The following is a 9,304-nucleotide window of genomic DNA, read 5'->3' as shown; positions in this document are numbered from 1 at the left end:
CAGATCCACACCAAGGCACATCATAATGAAAATGCCCAACATAGAGAATAAGAGAATTTTAAAAGCTACAAGAGAAAGGAACCAGATTACATATAGAGGGAAACCAATTAGGATCTCTGGTTTCTCAATGGAGACCTTGAAACCTACAAGATCCTGCAACAAGATATACCAAGCTCTGAAAGAAATGGATGGCATCCAAGAATCATCCAGCAAAACTAAATTTTGATTAATAAAGATAACATATCAAAATCAAAATATAATTAAGACAAAATAAAAACCTTCCATAATATATTTAAAAAAATTACAACTAGAAAGCCTGCACTACAGAACATCCTTGGCAAAATATTCCATGAGGAGAAAATGAAAAACAACAATGAAAGTCAGAAGAGGTAGGTATTACACTAAAGGAAAAACCTACCAAAGAGAAACCAAGTCAAGATAAATGCAAAAAATAGACAAAAATAACTGGGAATACCAATCATGTCTCAATAGTAACCCTGAATGTTAATTTCCAAAACTCAGCAATCAAAAGACAGACTGGCAGACTGGATAAAAAAAGAAAGACCCAACAATATGCTGCCTTCCAGAGATTCATGTCATAGGAAAAGACATCCACAGAGTGAAGGTGACAGGTTGGGAAAAAACATATCACTTGGGAGCTGGGGTTGTGGCTCAGTGGGAGTACACTAGCCGAGCATGTGCAAGGCTCTGGGTTCGATTCTCAGCACCACATAGAAATAATAAAATAAAGGTATTGTGTCCAACTAAAAAATAAACAGTAAAAAAAACATTAATCGGGCTGGGGCTCAGGGGTAGAGCACTCACCTAGCACGTGTCAGGCCCTGGGTTTGATCCTCAGCACCACATAAAAATAAATAAAGGTATTGTGTCCATCTACCACTAAAAAATAAATATTAAAAAACATACCACTCAGACTGTGGAAGCAAGCAGAGGTTTCCATCCTTATCAAGTAATGTGGACTTCAAGTGAAAATTAATCAGAAGGGACAAACAATCATATTTCATACTCCTCAAGGGAACCATACACCAACAAGAGATAACAATTATAAATATCATCCCCTAAACAATGGAGCATCTATGTTCATCATACAAACTCTTCACAATTTCAAGAGTCAAATAGATCACAATACAATAATTCTAGGTGACTTTAAACATCTCTTTTACCCCTGGATAGATCTTCCAAACAAACGCTTACAGAGAAACTATAGAACTCAATAAGACAATTAATATCTTAGATTTAACATATATAGAATATTTCATCCTTCAACAAGCGAATGCACATTCTTCTCAGCAGCACATGGATCCTTCTCTAAAATAGACCATATACTTTGCCATAGGGCAACTCTTAGCAAATAAAAAGGAGTAGAGATACTACCCTGCATTCTATCAGATCATAATGGAATGAAAATAGAAATCAATGATAAGAATAGAAGTTACTCCAAAAGATGGAGACTAAATAATATTCTACTGAATGAACAATGGATTGTAGAAGACATCAAGGAGAAGATTTAAAAATTCTTAGACGTAAGTGAGAACACAGACACAACATATCAAAATCCCGGGGACACTATGAGAGTAGTACTAAGAGGAAAAATTATTGCATGGAGTTCATTCCTTAAGAAAAACCCAACAAATAAATTACCTCACACTACATCTCAAAACCCTAGAAAACAAAGAGCAAATCAGCAGAAAAAGCAGTAGAAGGCAAGAAATTATTAAAATCAGAGCCGAAATCAATGAAAATGAAACAAACAAAAGAAGCAATTGAAAAATTGACAAAACTAGAAGTTGGTTGTTTGAAAAAATAAATAAAATTGACAGACCCTTAGCCATGCAAACGAAGAGAAGGAGAGAACTCAAATTACCAGCATCATAATGAAAAAGGCAATATCACACAGACACTAGAGAAATACAGAGGATAATTAGAAATCATCTTGAAACCTTGTACTCTAATAAAATAGAGGACAGTGACGGCATTGATAAATTCCTAAAGTCATATGGCCTGCCCAGATTGAGTCAGGAAGGTCAGGAAGACATATACAACTTCAACAGACCAATATCAAGTGAGGAAATAGAAGAAGCCATCAGAAGATTGCTAACCAAGAAAATCCCAGGACCAGAGGGATATACAGCCGAATTTTACAAGACCTATAAAGAGGAACTAATACCAATACTCTTCAATTTAATTCAGGAAATAGAAAAAGAGGGAGTACTTCCAAGCTCATTCTATGAGTCCATATCACCCTGAATCCAAAACCAGACAAAGACACCTCAAAGAAGGAAACTTCAGGCCAATATCTGTAATGAACATAGATGCAAAAATCCTCAATAAAATTCTGGCAAATCAAATACAAAAACGTATCAAAACCATTGTGCACCACGATCAAGTGGGATTCATCCCAGAGATGCAAGGTTGGTTCAACATACAGAAATCAATAAGTGTAATTCATCACATCAATAGACTTAAAGATAAGAATCACATGATCATCTCAACAGATGCAGAAAAAGCATTTGACAAAATACAGCACCCCTTCATGTTCAAAACACTAGAAAAAATAGGGATAACAGGAACATATCAACATCATAAAGGCTATCTATGCTAAGCCCCAGGCCAACATCATTCTAAATGGAGAAAAACTGAAGGTATTCCCTCTAAAATCTGAACAAGACAGGCATGCCCTCTCTCACACTTCTATTCAACATAGTTCTTGAAACACTGGCCAGGGAAATTAGACAGATGAAAGAAATTAAAGGAATAACTATAGGAAAAGAAGAACTTAAACTAGCACTATTTGCTGATGATATGATTCTATACCTAGGAGACCCAAGAAACTATACCAGAAAATTTCTAGAACTAGTAAGTGAATTCATCAAAGTAGCAGGATATAAAATCAACACCAATAAATCAAAGGAATTTCTGTATATCAGTGACAAAGCCTCTGAGAAGGATATGAGGTAAACTACCCCATTCACAATATCCTCAAAAAAAAAAAAGTAAGATACTTGGGAATCAACTTAACAAAAGAGGTAAAAGATCTACACAATGAAAACTACAGAACCCTAAAGAGAAATCAAAGAAGATGGAAAGGTCTACCTTGCTCATGGATAGGCAGAACTAATATTATTAAAAATGACCACACTACCAGAAGCACTACACATATTTAATGCAATTCTGATCAAAATCCCAATGGCATTCCTCATAGAAATAGAAAAGTCAATCATGAAATTCATCTGGAAAAATAAGAGACCCAGAAGAGCTAAAGCAATTCTAAGCAGGAAGAGTGAAACAGATGGCATCGCTATACCAGACCTTAATCTATACCACAGAGCAATAGCATGGTACTGGCAGCAAAACAGGCTGGCAGACCAAAGGTAGAGAATAGAGGACACAGAGACTAACCCACAAAATTACAACTACCTTATATTAAACAAAGATGCCAAAAGCATACACTGGAGAAAGGAAAGCATCTTCAACAAATGGTGCTGGGAGAACTGTAAATCGATATGCAACAAAATGAAATTGAATCCCTATCTCTCATCCTGCAAAAAAAGTTAACTCAAAATGATCAAGGACCTAGGGATTAAACCAGAGACTTTGCAGCAAATAGAAGGAAAAGTAGGCCCTAATGTTCATCACATGAGGCTAGCCCCCAACTTCCTTAATAAGATGCCTATAGCACAAGAATTAAAACCAAGAATCAACAAAAGGAATGGATTCAAACTAAAAAGTTTTTTCTCAGCAAAGAAATCAATGTGTGAGGTGAACACAGAGCCCACATTCTGAGAGCAAATTTTTACCCCTCACACTTCAGATAGAGCTCTAATCTCTAGGGTATATAAAGACTCAAAAAGCCAAGCACAAAAAAAAAAAAAAAACAAATAACCCAATCAACAAATGGTCTAAGATCTGAACAGACACTTCTCAGAAAAGGATATACAACCAACAAATATATGAATAATGCTCATCATCTCTAGCAATCAGAGAAATGCAAGTCAAAACTACTCACTCCAGTGGCAGCCATTAGGAAGACAAACAACAAGTGCTGGCGAGGATGTGGGGAAAAAGGAACACTCATACACTGCTGGTGGGACTGTAAATTAGTGCAGCCAATTTGGAAAGCAGTATGGAGATTCCTTGGAAAGCTGGGAATGGAGCCAACATTGGACCCAGCTATTCCTCTTCTCAGACTATACCCAAAGAACCCCAAAACAGCATACTACAGGGACACAGCCACATCAATGTTTATAGAAGCACAATTCACAATAGCTAAACTGTCGAGACAACCTAGATGTCCTTCAGTGAACGAATGGATTAAAAAATTGGCATTTATACAAAATGGAATATTTCTCAGCACTAAAAAAGAATAAGATCAGGGCATTTGCAGGGAAATGGATGGCATTAAAGATTATGCTAAGTGAAGTTAGGCAATCCCCAAAAAATCAAATGCCGAATATTTTCTCTGATATAAGGGGGGGGGGGGGACTTAAAGTGGGATAGGGAGGGAGAGCATGGGAGGAAGATTACCTCTAGATAGGGAAGAGGGGTAGGAGGGAAAGGGAAAGAGAAGATGAATAGCAAGGATGGTGGAAGGTGATGTTCATCATCATACAAAATACACGTATGAAGATGTGAATTTGGTGTCAACATACCTTATATACAAAGATATGATTAATTGGGGTATAATGGTGTATTAATAATTGTAATGCAAAAAAAGAGCTCATGTATCATAGCATAATTTGGCGTGAACATACTTTATATGCAGAATTATGAAAGATCGTGCTGTGAATGGATGATTATCAATGTAATGCATTCCACTATTGTCATGTATGAAATAAACTTTTTAAAAAGGAGGAGAATGGGTACAGCACTAAGGCCAGACGGTCAACGTCGTCACCACCCATCATATAATGCAAACTCTTTTCTAGTCTGGTTCCCAGTGGGAATGAAAAAGTACTGGAGACGTCAGTAAGTCGCCTGCAGGGGCACGAAACCATTGCTACCGATTGCATCACCTCCTCATTATATTCACAATTATCTGCCATTGTGGATGAGCCACTGTCAAGCGGTCCCCAAGCTGAGAAGTGATCACACCTGCGGCTGCCCCACTGGCATGGAGGAGACAACTAGCCCAGGTGGATTCCAGCACTTTATTACCAACAGGAGCAGCAAAGATGAGCCACACGCCAACCCCCAGACACCTGGTCCCACGGGGTGACACCACCTGTGGCCGCAGGTGCTGGGGGCTCTGCTGCCGGGAAGCCAACTCTGTGCTACAGCCAAGTAGGTCCATGAACTCACAGGAAGCTGAAGAGAGCGTTGGTGACAACTCGTCTTCCTGTTGGAGAAAGTTCCTGTGGAGTTTCTTTCAGTTTTCCCTGTGGCTCTGTCAATGACGACATTTCATGGTATGGCACATCTGGAAACAGCCTGCGCCTCCCTTGTCCCACAGTCCCGTCCACAGAGGTGCCCCTGGGAGCTACCCAATGCACCCCCAGGCCAGCGAGGACCACTCTGCTCATTTCCTGTAACCCCCCAACAGGCGGCAGAGCCCCTCGGGCATCCTGTGGGGATGGCCTGGGGTTGGGGTGTTCAGTTCCTCTTTGGTGTCCTTGGCTAAAGCCATAGCAAAGCTCTGAATTTAAACTCCATCAGCCCAAAATGTCTGTGTGGTCGAGGATGGAGCTGCTGGGAGGTGGGGGACCAGTGGGGGGGCCCTGGGAGCTGAGGACGGGGCTCAGGGCCGAGCACTTGCGGAGCTCATGCAAGGGCCTGCTACTCCATCCCGAGGGTCACAGAGGGAAGGAATGATGGGCCCAGCAGGTCACTGGGAGCAAACCCTGGTGGGATTCGGGGACCCTGCCCCTTGCTCTCTGTCACTCTCTGGGTTTTGCTCCCTGCCCTCTCCCACCATGACGTGGTTTGTATTTAATAGAAAAAAATCTCATTAAGTTACGCCACACTGACCCCTGGTCCCTGTCTGCTTCCTTTCTTGGTGACATCACTTGCTGCGGATGATGTAGAATTCCCCCTCGAGCCCTGGACATGACTAAGAGGACCACCAGAGTTCTGGCTGCCACAGGAAGAGACTGAGGGAAGCTTCTAGCAACTCTTGGAAGCCCCAGAGGAATGCAGGAAGGCGCTACCCCTCCCCTTGGGGTCCTTGTTGGCCTGCAAGGCCCCATGAGTCCTGGGGGACCCCCTCCGTCTTAAGCTCCCTGATCTCTTTGGCTTTGGGGGGGGGGGGGCATGGGTCACTTTGTGCTACGAGGAGACACGTGTCCTGGCATGTTGAGGCTGCAAGTCACCAGCAAGAGCCCCAGCTTTTAAAGTAGCTACTGAGTGGGGAGATGACAGGAGTAAACATCAAGGATGAATAAACAACATGAATTAGCAAAAGGACTTATTTTGGACTTTGCAGTGACTAAGTGACTTTTTAGTTGTAAACATGTTTTGGTTATAGGATGACTAGATAGTATGCCCATGTTAGATAAGTTGATGATGTAACTAGGTAGTGTGCTTATGTTAGATAAGTTAGACATAAACAAGTTTGTTGTAAACATATAGAGTATATAAGCGCGAGGGAAACTCCATGTATTTGCTCACAACTAACTCTCGTCGCCTGAGAGTAAGGTCGTGCAGTTGTGTGCCAGCCACCTCGTGTATTGCTTTGTGGGGTGTGCGAATAAACCAGCATTTCAAAAGGCAATCGAGTTCGTGCTTGGTGTTCGCGTACGTCGCGGTCCGGGGTCCAGTGCAGATATCCGGAAGGGAACTCCTGGTAGCCAGACAAGGCTGAGAAGCCGCTCGTGACAGTTGGCGTAGTCGGCAGGATTCAGAAGAAGAGCTCCGGAGCAGGTAAATATAACCCACATGGCAATGCACAATTTCTTCTACTGAAAACCTAGAATGACCGTGATCGTCCGGCGTCTAGGCTGAAGGTGGAATGAAAGGGGAGTACCCCCACCAAAATCCTTAGGAGGACGGTGGTCCCTGTGCATGGGGTGGCTTAAGGAAAGGATAGAAAATTGGGCACTATATAGCTGGCATCAGGGAATAAGTCAGATACCTTATAAAATAGAAACAAACGGGTTTATTGCTTGGAAAATTCATATAGCTAAACTGAGGATCCTCTTAAAAATAGCAACATGGGCTTCAAGGAAGTAATAAAAAAATTTAGGCAGAAATGTAAAATAGGAGAACTAAAGCTCGAGCAAAAGGAATTAAAATCTCAATCGCCATGGCGAGGTATTGAAAGAATTGTTCAGGCAAAGATGCCTGAGTTCCAGAAAGGAACCACAGTTGAGGTAACATTAAGTAATCCTCAGACCGTCAAGCCCATAATGGAACGGGCTGACAAGAAAGAAATCCCGGGAATATTATGTAAAATTATAGATGATATCGATGATGACAGGCTAAGAGGCAAAAGGTTAGTAAAAGAAGCCCTTAAAAATGGAAGTAATAACCCATTTTTGAAAGACATATTGGACCAACTGGAAGCTCCTGATAAGGCCAGCATGCCAGTTTCAGTAATTAAAACATCCACACCCGGACGGGGACGCCCAGATGGGTTGGAACAAGTTATTGAAACTAGGGACTTAACTAGACCTGAAATGGTTCAGTTAAGGCAAGATTTTTCACAGAAAGGTCAGACCGACGGAGACTTTTTGTTTACAATTCATAGTAAGGGAGGCGAATCTATAAGACTCGCAGGCAAGGAGATGCAGGTGGTTAATATCCAGATAGACAATCCGAGTGTTGCGGACACTCTAGCAAAGATTATACAAGAAGAACCTGACAGGGTACGCACACTTTGGGATTGGATTGCAATAGCCTGGGCAGAGGCCATCCCACATATAGATTGGGGTGTCTTTGAAGGCCAGGTACAGTGGAAGAATCCCAGTGAAGGGATTAAGATAGTAAAGAAGTTAGCTATTTTTAGCAAAATTTATAATCAGTTTCAAGGATCCCCTTTAAGTGCTCACTTAACAGCCGCGCTTAGGAGAATAATTATAAAAGGAGCACCAGAACAGCATAGAATGATGTTGGCAACCATGCTAGCTGGAGCCAACACCCTATGGGATGTAGTTGAGTTCTTAAAGCAACATCGAGAATTACAACAAGAGCACAAAATGTCATTTCAAGCTGCAATGTCATTTCAAGCTAAAGCCCGAAACCCAGTCTGCTTTCCAACAAATGGCAACGGAAATATTAAATGCTACCAGACAAATGGGAACAGTCAATGTTTCCAGACAAAAAACTTCCGTTTGGGAGGCCCGTCTGGCCAGCGGAGCCTCCCAAGAAACAGAAATATGTTGGGAAATGGCAAAGACTGGAGAAAGGTGCGACCAGGGCAAGCCTGGACACAAGGAAATGTTGCTGTAAACAACAGGCAGATAGGAAGCAGAATGAAGCCACAAAGGCCGGTGCCGCGAGGAAATCAGGTGCAGGGCCAGAGAGGAAGGTTTGGTTTAACAATGCCAAGGTTTGGAACACCCAGATGGCAAAACAGCCGGACACCCGGCCGTTCATACAATTAAAATTTATAGTTGATAATCAAGAATATACAGACTCCTTCCTGATAGATACGGGAAGCGAGGTAACAATAGTCAGAGATGATTTTGTAAATAATAAACCAGCTAAGGAAAAAGTTATAGTACAAGGAGTATCTGGACATAGGGCAGAAATGAGAAAAGAATGGGTAACATTTAAAATATATGATTTGGATTATACAATACAAGTGTTGGTAGGCAAAGTTCCACATGGAGTATTAGGAATTCAGGAACTCAGGTTATTATATGGTGAATGGTTACCTTTGAAGAGATTGAAGTGTTTTGAAACAAAAATTCTAAGTCAAGTAAAGATTGATCCAGTAAAATTGCCCCATACTCCACCAGTGTTTACTAAACAGTATCGTATTAAAGGAGGACACGAAGAGATTAGCGCCACAATAAAGGAAATGTTGGAAAAAGATATAATAGAAAAGGCATCATCATTTAAATATAACAGTCCAGTATGGCCTGTTATGAAACCTAATGGCAAGTGGAGATTGACGGTAGACTATAGGAATATAAATAAAGTAACCCCCTCTATGCCAGGTACTCTTCCAGATGTAGAGTCTATTTATGCTCAAATTAGGAATTTTTCACCTACTTGTTTTTGTGCTATAGATTTGAGTGATATGTTTTTCGCTATCCCATTAGATATTAAGAGTAGAGAATTGACTACATTCACTTGGGAATCAGTACAATATAGGTTTAAGAGGTTACCACAAGGATATAAAAAT

The 9,304-nt window shown here is 41.1% G+C and overlaps 1 long non-coding RNA gene across 1 annotated transcript; it reads left to right on the top strand.

The window, feature by feature from the left end:
• Window positions 1-4,590: 4,590 nt before the first annotated feature.
• LOC139703010 (uncharacterized) lies at window positions 4,591-6,727 on the top strand. Its single transcript, XR_011705546.1, has 2 exons — window positions 4,591-5,426; window positions 6,042-6,727. It is a non-coding gene; the product is annotated as an uncharacterized lncRNA (long non-coding RNA).
• The last annotated feature ends 2,577 nt before the right edge of the window (window positions 6,728-9,304 follow it).

Source organism: Marmota flaviventris, chromosome 20 (assembly GCF_047511675.1).
Source record: "Marmota flaviventris isolate mMarFla1 chromosome 20, mMarFla1.hap1, whole genome shotgun sequence".
Classification (NCBI taxonomy): Eukaryota; Metazoa; Chordata; class Mammalia; order Rodentia; family Sciuridae; genus Marmota; species Marmota flaviventris.
The sequence above is the reverse complement of the archived record's forward strand: the minus strand, read 5'-3'. Positions and strand labels throughout refer to the sequence as shown.